This window comes from Nansenia antarctica (genome assembly GCF_963989245.1).
Source record: "Nansenia antarctica genome assembly, contig: SUPER_8_unloc_1, whole genome shotgun sequence".
In the NCBI taxonomy this organism is placed as follows: domain Eukaryota; kingdom Metazoa; phylum Chordata; class Actinopteri; order Argentiniformes; family Microstomatidae; genus Nansenia; species Nansenia antarctica.
In genome coordinates, this window is record NW_027663471.1 from 161,082 (window position 1) to 175,270 (window position 14,189).

The following is a 14,189-nucleotide window of genomic DNA, read 5'->3' on the forward strand; positions in this document are numbered from 1 at the left end:
TAGCCAACAATTCTCATGTCGACCATGATAATAATAGGCTACAACAGGGTTGTACATAGATATACGCAGATTCATATTTGGATAGTTGATTTTGGCACCATTGTATAGTAGCCAATTGCAGAGAGTATACATTATTTTGTTTGTTTACTGCACATTATAAATGAAATGAAAATAGCTGTTGTGAAAAGTGAAAATATAGTGTGTTCATGTTGCAGTGAAATCTATTTACATAGATATATCAGATGTGATATTTCTACTACAAACGAACACAGAGAGACAGATAATTCAAGTAACATTTTTATTTACTTGCAATGTTCACGTCAATTCTTCCAAGTAAAAAGTATGGTAATTAATATGAACACCAATATATATTTAAAAAAAGTAGAAAGTGAATAGGAGGTCGCCGGAGCGCTCAGCGTGGGCGCTGTCAGGTAGACAGGGCAGGAGAGGCATCAGGCCTGGCCATGGGACAGTCAGCATCCCCAGCACACCGTTGCTGGCTTGGTGCATGTGCCACAGACAAATCGTCCACATGACTGGTTACAAAGTTCTGAGTTACATACACTTGATGTTGATGGGGGAGGGTTGAATGGCTCTCGATCGTTTCCGATCAATGAACAATAAGATCAGGTTTCTCCCACGGTGTGTTTCTCTTGCGTGATATAGTGAAGACAGACAAGTGTGCTGTCCTCACTGTGTTCATGTTGTGCAGTGAACAAACAATTGTTGGGAGAATAAACTGTCTCTTGCCGTGAAATGTGTACATCAAATAAAATGATGTCGGCGATGATTATGCCTGTAATCATCAACGATATAACGAACGGATATTTCTGAGTGGGGCAGTCCCAGATATAGTGAAGACAGACAGGAAAGTAAGGAGAAGAAGGGAGAGAGTATTGCCAATTGATAATAAGATATTGATCATGTAGGAATAAGTGTGTTCATATGCAAACATATTCAATGGCATGTAATTAGTAGGCAATTGTTTATCACAGATGAATCCTGACAATTGATGGTTGATGCATGGGGGAGGGTCATCTTATTCTCAATGATCTCTTTCTGATCGTTTCCGATCACCAGACTGCATGGAAGATCATAGGGGTGAAAGACCACTCATCCCTGCAGTCTATTTTTGAACAGGCTACTCTCAGACAGGCTAATAGAATTATCATGAATCCCTCCCATGTCCTACATGCAGAGTATGAACTGCTGCCCTCTGGGAGGAGGTTCAGAGTCCCCCGCGCTAGACTAAATAGATTTAAAAATTCTTTTATTCCCGTTTCTGTTAAACTTTTAAACTGCACCAGATGAATATTGAACATATCTTGCTTATCGTTTTATTTCCACTCTTGTTTTAATCAAGGCTGCCTTCTGTTTGTGTGTTAACATTCTGTATTGTCTGTTGTTCTTTGTTGGCTGCTGTGGGGTGTAAGCCCAATACAAATTTCCCAGTGATGGGACAATAAAGTGACTTTTGACTTTTGACTTGACCACACAAAGGATGCCAATTCCTCCAACAAGCCCTTCAAACAATCCCCCACCAGAAAGGTTGTACTCAGTTGTACTCAACTCTCTCAACCACGGCAGTTTCAACCACGGCAGTTTCTCGCGCCTGTCCCGTTGCAGAGTGTATTCATTATTGTGTTTGTTTGAATCCTCACTGTGTTCATGTTGTGCAGTGAACAAACAATTGTTGGGAGAATAAACTGTCTCTTGCCGTGAAATGTGTACATCAAATAAAATGATGTCGGCGATGATTATGCCTGTAATCATCAACGATATAACGAACAGATATTTCTGAGTGGGTTGAATTGATAATAAGATATTGATAATGTATTTCGCTGTCGACCAAAATCGTTTGAAATTACGTGCTTGTGCATTGAATGACACTATGTACAGCGCTGTCAATTTTCAAATAATGCAATAGGCTATATATGAATGTTCAGTTGTGATATGAAGTAGCCAACAATTCTCATGTCGACCATGATAATAATAGGCTACAACAAGGTTGTACATAGATATACGCAGATTCATATTTGGATAGTTGATTTTGGCAGCATAGTAGCCAATTGCAGAGAAACTAAAGCACTTGGTTATAAACATACTAGGCTCTGTTTCTAACAAGTAGGCACAAACAAAATCACTGTATGGGACGACTCGTTTCTAAGTTACAGGGTTGATGGCTCTCAATCAACCCCCAGGGTTGATGGCTCCCATCAACCCCCAGGGAGGGTTGATGGCTCTCAATCGTTTCCGATCATTGAACAAAGACATCGGGTTTCCCCCGCTCCACCAAGTCCCAAGGTGTGTTTCTGTAACCATTGTCTCCTCCTTGTTGCATAAAACAAATCAAGACTCGCTCCTCTTAGGAGACCACTATTTATAAATAATAATCCACAGATAGGCACAGTCACAGTGCTACATGAAAATATCTAGCCACACACCACATATCATAGCTCCGCCCTATATGTATTTATCATCATATTTCTCAATATAAAACGGAGGTACGATATATGGCAGATATGTATGGTATATTATGGCAGTTTCTGGCGCCTGTCCCGTTCTGTTGTTCAAAGAATATAATATAAAACGCATCACATGTTTGTCATTGTGTGAAAATGTTTCTGTAGCGAAGAACCTTGGTTCAATCTGGAGCTGATCAACTCCGGACGGCAATAACACGTTGTGGGTGCAATTGTGCAAGAATAACACTATTTACAGCGCTGTCTTTTATTGCTATATGTATTACTGTTATATATAAATGTGAACATTACAGATACCTGGTCAACACAGCTTGGGATTCCAAGGAAATTACTTGGAACTATGTGTGAAAGGGACAACATTGCAATATATATTACAGTTATTTTTTAATAATGCTAATCAACTTTCATTCGTTAGTAATGAAAACTCCTGCAGTCTCGATCAATCTCCTAGATGAATCTCCTCTCCACTCCGCTCTGCGCTGCGGGCAGTCGGGGACGGTGTGTTTCTGTTGCGTGTCCACGCTTCTTGCGTGACATCGCCATCTAGCGATTTTTGTGGGTCAGTACACCCTCCCCCATTGTGAATAGTGGTCGTGTGATTCCACACCTCGTCGCGCTTTAGTAGGTAAAAAAACGGCGCGCCCCTAGTGTTAATGTCCTCTTCTTGATTTACTTCTACTCCAAGCATAATACTTATAGGGTAATGATCACTCCCCACTGTAGACTCCCTTAACACTTCCCAATTTGTGATACCTGCAATTCCCATTGAAGCCAGTGTTAAATCTATTGCACTCTCCTTATTTTGAGCACTCTTATATCTAGTACCTCTCCCATCATTCATACACACCAATCCCCACGTGACTGATCAAGGCAACACGTGACTGATCAAGGCAACACGTGTCTGATCAAGGCAACACGTGACTTATCAAGGCAACACGTGCTGTGCACCCTAGAACGTAACCGTCCTACTACAAACAACGTGACTACAACATTCGTCAGAAGCATAATTAATTTTGTCTCCAAAAATATTGTTCAGCTGTTGAGTGGACAAGACAGGCATGTAAAATGATACATATTTTCTTATAATGAAAAAGGCTTTGATCTTTGGTTGTGGTTGAGTAGAACTTGTACAAAGTTCAAAGTTCAAAGTTAATTTTATTTGTCACGTGTATATCGTACAGGTACAATGTACAGTGAAATGTTACTGCCGGCTCCTAAGAAGTGCTACACACATTTACACATTACACGAGCAGGTTTCAAATCACACAAAATCACACTCAAATCACACAGGAGGGGGGGGGGCGGGGGGGTATTCACAGATGACATTTGCAGGTTGGGTAAAAACGATACTATTAGGTTGGACTATATAGAGATGCAACAGTGTGTACAGGTCAATTTACAAATCAATATGTACAGTTTTATAAATATATATATAATATACTATTAATATACTACTAAATATACTAACATCTATCATAAATATAAGGTGCTGTAGTTAGTCAATATTGCAGGGGGGAGGGGGGGGGCATCCTGCTGGGGGCAGGGGCAGTTGCCTGGCTGTGGCCTAGGTGGTGTCATTCAGGTCACAAAGCAGTCAATAAAAACGGAGGCTAGGTGAGATGTGGTGAGATGTGCGCACCACTTCAGCCAGTGAGTGTCAGTTTGACTGCAAGAGGCAAACAGCATTGCAATGTCCTCTCACTCTCCTATTTATTATATATGATATGAACCATGTAAGCTATCTTGGCAAATGTATTCGATGTCAGTATTCAATGACTGCACAAATGGTGAACCACCAAATAAACTGATAAACATTTATCATATACACAGTATATTATTATAAGGCTATAAATGGGAGGGCATTGGTTAAGCAAATGGCAATCATTTTGTTTAAGTCATCTGTTCTCTTGAGGTAAAACAAAAGCAAATAAAAACAAATATTCACAAAAGCAGTTATAATTAGGACTTACATGTTTGAGACATGGATGTGGGAAACAAGTTGAGGTTGTAGGAACCAGACTTTCTTTGCATTCCTGTCAAATCAGCTCTTCAAGGCCATGTTTAGTCACAGAAGGCCAACTGACGCAGGTCTAGACAAATATTTGTTGGTGATGGAAAAAAAGAGCAACAGGACTCAAAATCATACTGAACAACTTGTTTGTAACAACTAGTGTTATACTAATTCAAGACTTGCACAGTAAAGGGTACAGTAGGCACCTATCCTATTGCTTCATCGGTTAATACCTCTAGTGGGGGTAGGTCGGGGGGAGACCCCAAACTGCCCCCATAACACGGACCTATAGAACAGCCTGCAGTTGCACAAGCGCTTATAGCTCATTTATATTATGGTACATTTCTATCGTCTTCTGTATGTCCCCAATAACACAACGTGATGGAAGTGCACCGGAAAGAGGAAAGGCATAATGGGACAACAAGGGTTGACATTCAGTTTATTATGCATTCATAACGTGTGATGGTTGGTTTCCTCAGCGGATTTTACAATATAATCACAGGCATTTAAAGACATTTATGATATAGCCTACAACTCTGGCCCAGGTATATTGATGTAATGTTAATTAATGTATGCATGTGTCATAGTACCATCATCTGCATGTTTGTAATAGCTGTATATTAATGTATGCACTACTATCACTAATTTCTACAAAACAACACTTGACTCTCCTTTTTGATTGATTTAAATTATGGTGATTGAGCATGATGATAACTCTTAATGATCATCTTCATAATTGCCTTAGTCCCTCCCAAGTCTTTGGCTTCAGTGTGTGACATCAAAGGAAGCTCCTCTCCAGATCTCGTGCAGATATGGTCCTGAAATGGTAGGATGAGAGGAAGAGAGGAGGGTACGGCCCCACGGAGGGAGGAGGGGACAAGCAGGGGGGCGCTGTGATCACAGAGGGGGTATCATCCTCAGCTCTCTTCCACATTTCTCTCTCTCTATCAAACGCTCCTACAGAGCCGTAGAAGGCAACGGTCGGGGGTTCCGGGAGATCGAGGATTAATTCTAGAGAAACAGACAGACAGACAGACAGACAGAAACAGAGGGAAAAACTACAAGTGAGAAATAACAGTACTTACTGGTTCCAGTAATATCAGAGAACATACCAGAGGGGAGGCTGGTGGAGGTAGATGCCGGAGAACATGTGTGTTTGGTACCATTCCATGCATTACAACGAGGCCGTCCTCTGATTTCTACCTCTACCAGCCTCCCCTGGAACCTTCAGTGTCTACCTCCACCAGCCTCCCCTGGAACCTTCAGTGTCTACCTCCACCAGCCTCCCCTGGAACCTTCAGTGTCTACGGTCATATGCAACATTTCCAGGACAATATATTTAATGTCACTAGAAAGATTCCAAACTTAGAATAACTTTGTATATAGAATAGAATTATGTCAGTAGTATTACCTGAGTCGTCACGCAGCTGAGTGTGCAGGTAGGGGTGTTTGGTGTAGAACCTGTTGTAGATGCAATAGACGACGCCCATCAGAGTAACGGTTCCCACGGCTGCTGCTATGAACACGGCAACAACGTCTGCGTCTTTGATCCCATATGCATCTGTGAGGCAGAGTATTACCCCCCCCCACACACACAGACACACGTGTTAAGCCTGCCAATATCTCCTATGTATGTATGTATACTAATACAAAACATTAGGGTGGGTGGGGTGCAGACCTTCCTCAGGGACACGCTGCGCTTCTGGCACAAGATACTCAAGGACCGCCTGGCCAGGTGGGGGGGGGGGGTGTGTATGGGGAAGAGTTTGTGTGTGTTGAGTAGGGTTGGGTATCGTTTGGGTTTTATCCGGTACCGGTATATACTTTAAAAACGGTACCGGTACCGAAACGGTACTTAATTCGGTACTTTAGATTTTTTTAAATGACATATACAGTGGGGAGAACAAGTATTTGATACACTGCAGCAGGGATTTGGGCCCACTCCTCCATACAGATCTTCTCCAGATCCTTCAGGTTTCGGGGCTGTCGCTGGGCAACACAGACTTTCAGCTCCCTCCAAAGATTTTCTATTGGGTTCAGATCTGGAGACTGGCTAGGCCACTCCAGGACCTTGAGATGCTTCTTACGGAGCCACTCCTTAGTTGCCCTGGCTGTGTGTTTCGGGTCGTTGTCATGCTGGAAGACCCAGCCACGACCCATCTTCAATGCTCTTACTGAGGGAAGGAGGTTATTGGCCAAGATCTCGCGATACTTGGCCCCATCCATCCTCCCCTCAATACGGTGCATTCGTCCTGTCCCCTTTGCAGAAAAGCATCCCCAAAGAATGATGTTTCCACCTCCATGCTTCACGGTTGGGATGGTGTTCTTGGGGTTGTACTCATCCTTCTTCTTCCTCCAAACACGGCGAGTGGAGTTTATGCCAAAAAGCTCTATTTTGGTCTCATCAGACCACATGACCTTCTTCCATTCCTCCTCTGGATCATCCAGATGATCATTGGCAAACCTCAGACGGGCCTGGACATGCGCTGGCTTGAGCAGGGGGACCTTGCGTGCGCTACAGGATTTTAATCCCTGACGGCGTAGTGTGTTACTGATAGTTTTCTTTGAGACTGTGGTCCCAGCTCTCTTCAGGTCATTGACCAGGTCCTGCCGTGTAGTTCTGGGCTGATCCCTCACCTTTCTTATGATCATTGATGCCCCACGAGGTGAGATCTTGCATGGAGCCCCAGACCGAGGGAGATTGACCGTCATCTTAAATTTCTTCCATTTTCTAATAATTGCGCCAACAGTTGTTGCCTTCTCACCAAGCTGCTTCCCTATTGTCCTGTAGCCCATCCCAGCCTTGTGCAGGTCTACAATTTTGTCCCTGATGTCCTTAGAAAGCTCTTTGGTCTTGCCCATTGTGGAGAGGTTGGGGTCTGATTGATTGAGTGTGTGGAGAGGTGTCTTTTATAAAGGTAACGAGTTCAAACAGGTGCAGTTAATACAGGTAATGAGTGGAGAATAGGAGGGCTTCTTAAAGAAAAACTAACAGGTCTGTGAGAGACGGAATTATTACTGGTTGGTAGGTGATCAAATACTTATTTCATACAATAAAATGCAAATTAATTATTTAAAAGTCATACAATGTGATTTTCTGGATTTTTGTTTTAGATTCCATCGCTCACAGTTGAAGTGTACCTATGATAACAATTACAGACCTCTACATTCTTTCTAAGTGGGAAAACCTGCAAAATCAGCAGTGTATCAAATACTTGTTCTCCCCACTGTATATATATAATAATAACACGGTCGACAACATTAAACAGCTTTTCACTTTTTTATTGCTGAGGCACAATATATATTTGTTAAATATACACTCAAATTAAAATAAATGAAAATAAAACTCCTGCTGACTGAGGCACAATATACATATATATAATATTACAGTGAAATATACACTCAAATTAAAATAAATAAAAATAAAACTCCCACCTCAGCAATTATTTTGCAAAAAGATCAGCATATTTGCCTTCTCTGGCAAAATACGACACCTCTCTTGACTTTTTTATTGTCATTTTGACTTTTGTTTTGTTTTGACATAATTGTCTAATGGCACAGATTTATAAACATAAAGTAAACAAATATTGTTTTCACGTCACTTTACCTGAAACAGGGAGATTCCACAGTGGAAAAGGAATGCAGTCCCTTGACCACAAACCTGGTAACAGCCCTGTGAATTTCCTCCACCTTGTCTTTGGTCAAAGTTCCCTTCTTTGCCAAGGTGAATGGCGTCTCTGATGCTGTAGCTGGAGAGCCAACAATATAAACATAGGTTAAATAATGTTACTGTAGCTAAATATTTGCTGCTGCCTGTCTTGGATAGGACCCTCTTGAATAAGATGTGTTTAATCTCTCAATCCCCCCCCCCTTTCCTGGTTAAATAAAACAAAACAAGAAATAATTTAATAGAGGGCGAATAGCCTACTTAATAAACGCAGGATTTGCGATCAACGGTTAGGCTACATTGGGACTGCCGATGAAAACTAGCTTAGGCTAACTCTAGTGCAGGGGTGCTCACACTTTTTGGAACCAAGATCTACTTTTCAAGATCTACCAGTCTAGTTTCAACATCGCAAACGTACATGCACGTACTACAAACACACACACACACACACACACACACACACACATTTTAGATGCTTTATTTATGTCCACATACAATAGTACAATTCTAAAGGACATAAATACTAACAGTGCATTTTGATATCATAGAAACAATCTGTTACAGTAATGCTGAGCCAACAACCAGTTCTGCCACACACAGGATGTTATTCGCACCAGATGATACCAGTGGGTTGACAGATACAGTATCAATACAATAAGACAGACAGTATCCCGCTCATGGGTACAGGAAGCACCGCCTTCTCCATATTGAGCGGCTACCAATAATAGCGGATATTGAGCAGTATTTTGCTAACTGTTTGGCCCTTCTCTTAGGAAGACCAGCCATATGAAGGCCTCTAACAACAGACTTATGAACATGGCCCAGGCTGCCAAATATAAAAACTAAAAGTTGACATCTGTAGCCCAGTTGTGATATGGCCTGCTCCAGCTGTTGGTATTTTAAGATTTTGGTTAAAAAGGCTTCCTCTAGGCTATGGTCAAAGGTGCAGCCAACTTCTAAAATAAGCACCTCTCTGTGGTTTTCGTTGACAATTACAACATCAGGGGTGTTTGCTGAAATATTGGAGAACACTCCTACTGACTCTTCGTCGCTACACAAACTGAACATGTGGGGCTTTACAGTGGAGTGCTTGTACAGCGTTGCGGCAGGCCTGAATATGGAAAAGACACCCTCTGAAATCAGATCCACAATTCGATCATGCCTACATATGTAGAGCCCTTTATACGCATGACAACCATTTAAGATGTGGGGCATAGTTTCAGTTATCTGCTGGTGACTGTGATGTATGCAGTGTGGGCTATGACTGTCAGGAAGCCAGATGGAAAGGTTTAGCTTCGTTGGTAAAACCTGCAGCCTAGCTTTTAGAGTGAAGGTGACAATACACTCGTCAAGAGTTACGCTTTTCAACACTGCGTGAGAGACAGAGTGATCAGCAGCAGGGAGACATGCCAGCTTCCCTTGCAATTTCAGTTCCGTCCAATGCTGTCGTTGTCTTTGTCGTAGCGCCATCATAAGGTGTCCCCGGGTATTGACTGGTGGGAGAAGATGATCTGTCCCACAGATGTTAATGGTTGCCCTCACTGAGATGCTGGGGTCAGTGATGATCCCCTCAGAGACAGCCACCGCCACTGAGTTTGACCCCACCCACTCCAGGGCCACGTTGTTTCAGCCGCAGAGATCGTTGAGGTCAGGCCAGTCAGACCACACTCCGAATCCAGGGGAGTGAGTGTCCAACTTTCCACTGGCTTTCCTCTTAAATCCCAGGAAACTAGACTCTGATGGACGCGCCATGGGGACCTTGCGTCTCCGTAAGTCCAAGAACAGTGAGGCTCTAGCCATCTCCCTCACACACTGGTCGTCACTGTTCAGCATGTTCAGGAGATGGCTGAGTCTGGTGGCAAAATAAGTCCACTCAAAGTTAGGAACTCCGAGTCCGCCCTCCTGTTTGCTGTGGAATATGATGTCACGTGTGGTATGAGTGTTCAGTCCAGTCCATTTTCTAAACAAAAGTACGGTCTTATCGTTCATTTCACGTAGAGACTTGCGTGGAATGTGTACATTAGAAAACAGATGCTGAACCTTGACCAGAGCTATTTGTCTGACTGCTTCTAGTTTCATGATGAGTGGCAGGGGTGATGCATCTATCAAATCCAGCCTGGTGGAGTACTCAGAAATGATGTCTGCAACTTGATCTTTCCACTCTCCTGCCACGTTGAATTTATGACCCAGATATGTGTATGTTTCATGCAATGAATAAGCTCTGAGTGGCTGGTTATTGATTTTTAATACAGGTGTGGTATCTGATTTAGATCGGTACCAACGGTTTCCCCCGCTCCGTCTTTCATAAAACACTGCACATTTGGAATATTTAACCTCTAATCCAGACCAGTCCAAAAAGGAGTCAGTTCTGGAGAGCATGGTGTTGATAACTTCCTCCTGCCTGGAGGCTATGACCACATCATCTGCATACCCCTGGACAGGGTTAGGGGAAATTATATTTGGGGGAGCACAGTTACAAAGCCACTTTAACCAGTGATTTATGGCGAGTACAAAATTGACTGCACTCCATGGACAGCCTGTCACACACACACACACACACACACACACACACACACACACACACACACACACACACACACACACACACACACACATTTGCCAGTCTGCATAGGGAGCCATAGCACAAACCCTCCCTCTCTCTCTCCCTCTCTCTCTCTCACTCTCTTACACACACAACACACACACACACACACACACACACACACACACACACACACACACACACACACACACACACACACACACACACTTTCTCTCACTCACACACTGACAGCCAGTCTGCAGTACCATAGCCAACTACTGATCCAACAAACAGAAAAGTAAACCAGATACAAAACAGGTAGTTTGAAAGGAGGAAATAAATGCATTTCTCTACCTTAGTGGGAGACCTGGCACTGGGAGGAGGCAGCTAGTTTCTAATAGTCAGGGCTGTAGGAGCTGGTTGCAAGGTGTCATCAGCCACTGTGGATCTGTCATCGAAAAGGCAATCTGCAGCCTCGAGAAACTTTTTTCACAATTTCGCCGTCTTTGAATGACTTCTTGTGTTTAACAAGAACGTGACTGACGCGATAAGAAGCTATCGTTGCAGCCGTACGTTTTCGCTCTTTTGCCACATTTCCCTTCTTCGAAATAGCCATCGTAGATTTGCTGATCAGACAGACGCATTTCCAATATCACATCGTGTAAAAAAGTCCTCCTCCCATTCTGGATGGAAGTTATACGTTATTGGTTTCTTACTTGGTCCAGCTTCCCCACTCATTTGTATAGCCTTTATTTAGTATTATATAGTAAATAGTAGAAATTGGAAGGCTAACTAGGTAATTAGTCCCGCCGGTATTTTGTATTTTGTAGTTGGTGCTGTTGACTGCGCATGCGTGGTGAACCGTGTGTTAGGTGTAGGTGAAAAGATCAGATCTCAGACTGGCTTACCTGTACGTCAATCAAGTGGCAAAAGCCATAGTGAGGATGGATGATAGGCGAACTTTTTTGTCGTTTTCGTTTTCGTTTTCGTTTTTTTTTTTTGTTTTTGTTTTTTTCGTTTTTTTTGGGGTTTTGTTCAATGCCATGCGATCTACCCATACTACCTTTGCGATCGACCGGTCTAGTGCATTTACATTGATAGAAAGATTAGAAACAGACTTGTTGATTAATGTTCACTGTCCCCCTCTTTAAATAAATAAACGGAAATAAACGGAAACATTACTTACCTGAGGAAATGCTGCTGTCATCATCCTCAATGGGAATGGCGGTCTCCCCCTCCCCCTCTCCGGGACTGCTTGAGGTGCTTGCCGAAGGGTTGCGCAAGCTGTCAAACACGGTGCACCCTTCTACCCTTAAATGTATCCCGTGCGTTGCCAGGTGTTTCATCAAGTTAGATGTGTTCCCTGCTTTACACGCGAATGATTTTAAGCATTTTGAGCACTTCGCATTGTTTTCGTCGAGTCGGGTGAAATGCAGCCACACTTTAGAACGCTTCATTAGGGCCTTCGGCATTCTCGGTGACCTCGTAGCTAGGCTAGCTAGCGAAATTCGATAATATGATGATGATAATAATAATAATAATAATAATAATAATAATACAATTCAGATAATATAATAATTTAGTATATATGCTTTCACTCACTCTTCTTAACTCGTCACAACTGCTCAGCTCACTACCACGACACGCACTGAGTGGAAATTTAACAGGCGATGTCACGTCACGAGTCACCAGTTGACTGTTGCATGACACCGGACACCAGGGGGCGAGATAGAAAAGTACAGAAATTAGGTACCGAAATCTCCTTTGCAATTCGGTACGGTAGATACCGAATGTAAAGTAACCGGTACCTACCGGTACCGATTTTCGGTACCCAACCCTAGTGTTGAGTGTGTGTGGTTGGTGTGTGTGTGGGGAGGGGGAGGAGAGTTTGGAGTGTGTGTGGTTGGTGTGTGTGTGGGGAGGGGGAGGAGAGTTTGGAGTGTGTGTGGTTGGTGTGTGTATGTGGAGGGGGAGGAGAGTTTGGAGTGTGTGTGGTTGGTGTGTGTGTGGGGAGGGGGAGGAGAGTTTGGAGTGTGTGTGTCGTTGGGGGGGCCGGGGGGGGGCTTCTGACACAATATTTAAAATGAGCAGGTGTTACGCTTGCCTGGCTCTTGACAAGGTGACAAAAAGGGAGACGACACATGGATAACAATAATAGGAGATTTATTAACGTAAATAATGTAGAATTGAAATAATGATAAAGAAAATAGTAACGACAACCAAAAACGGCTGCTGGTCGACAAGGAAGAGAGCGAGTCCATCAATTTGACCTACTCTTATGGTTCCTGGGACAATTAGGATGATCACCCCCACCTGTGCCCATCTGGAACCAAGAGATACGGTCAACATGACAACAGATGTATAGCGCCCACTATTGGTTCAAGTGTGGATCGTCACAGCAGGTGATTAGTTGATCAGGTGTGTTAACTAGGAGTGCAGCGGTTCTGGATTTTCCTTTAGCAACATTGATGGAACACCCCCCTTGTAGTCATGTTTTAACCCTCCTGTCTCCTCTCCTCCTCCTCCTCTCCTCCTCTCCTCCTCTCCTCCTCCTCTCCTCCTCTCCTCCTCCTCTCCTCTCCTCTCCACCTCCTCCTCTCCTTCTCTCCTCCTCTCCTCTTCTCCTGCTCTCCTCCTCTCCTCTCCTCTCCTCTCCTCTCCTCTCCTCTCCTCTCCTCTCCTCTCCTCTCCTCCTCCTCCTCTCCTTCTCTCCTCCTCCTCCTCCTCCTCTCCTCTCCTCTCCTCTTCTCCTCCTCCTCTCCTCTCCTCCTCTCCTCTCCTCCTCCTCCTCTCCTTCTCCTCCTCCTCCTCTCCTCTCCTCTCCTCTTCTCCTCCTCCTCTCCTCTCCTCCTCTCCTCTCCTCCTCTCCTCCTCCTCTCCTCCTCTCCTCCTCCTCTCCTCTCCTCTCCTCCTCTCCTTCTCTCCTCCTCTCCTCCTCTCCTCTCCTCCTCCTCCTCTCCTCTTCTCCTCCTCTCCTCCTCCTCTCCTCTCCTCCTCTCCTCTCCTCTCCTCTCCTCCTCCTCTCCTTTCCTCTCCTCCTCTCCTTCTCTCCTCCTCTCCTCCTCTCCTCTCCTCCTCCTCCTCTCCTCTTCTCCTCCTCTCCTCCTCCTCTCCTCTCCTCTCCTCTCCTCTCCTCCTCCTCTCCTTTCCTCTCCTCCTCTCCTTCTCTCCTCCTCTCCTCCTCTCCTCTCCTCCTCCTCCTCCTCCTCTCCTCCTCCTCTCCTCCTCCTCTCCTCTCCTCTCCTCCTTCTCTCCTCCTCTCCTCTCCCTCCTCTCTTCCCCTCCTCCTCCTCTCCTGCTCTCCTCCTCCTCTCCTCTCCTCTCCTCCTCTCCTCCTCTCCTCCTCTCCTCCTCCTCCTCTCCTCCTCTCCTCCTCTCCTCCTCCTCTCCTCTCCTCTCCTCCTTCTCTCCTCCTCTCCTCCTCCTCCTCTCCTTCTCTCCTCCTTCTCTCCTCCTCTCCTCTCCCTCCTCTCCTCCCCTCCTCTC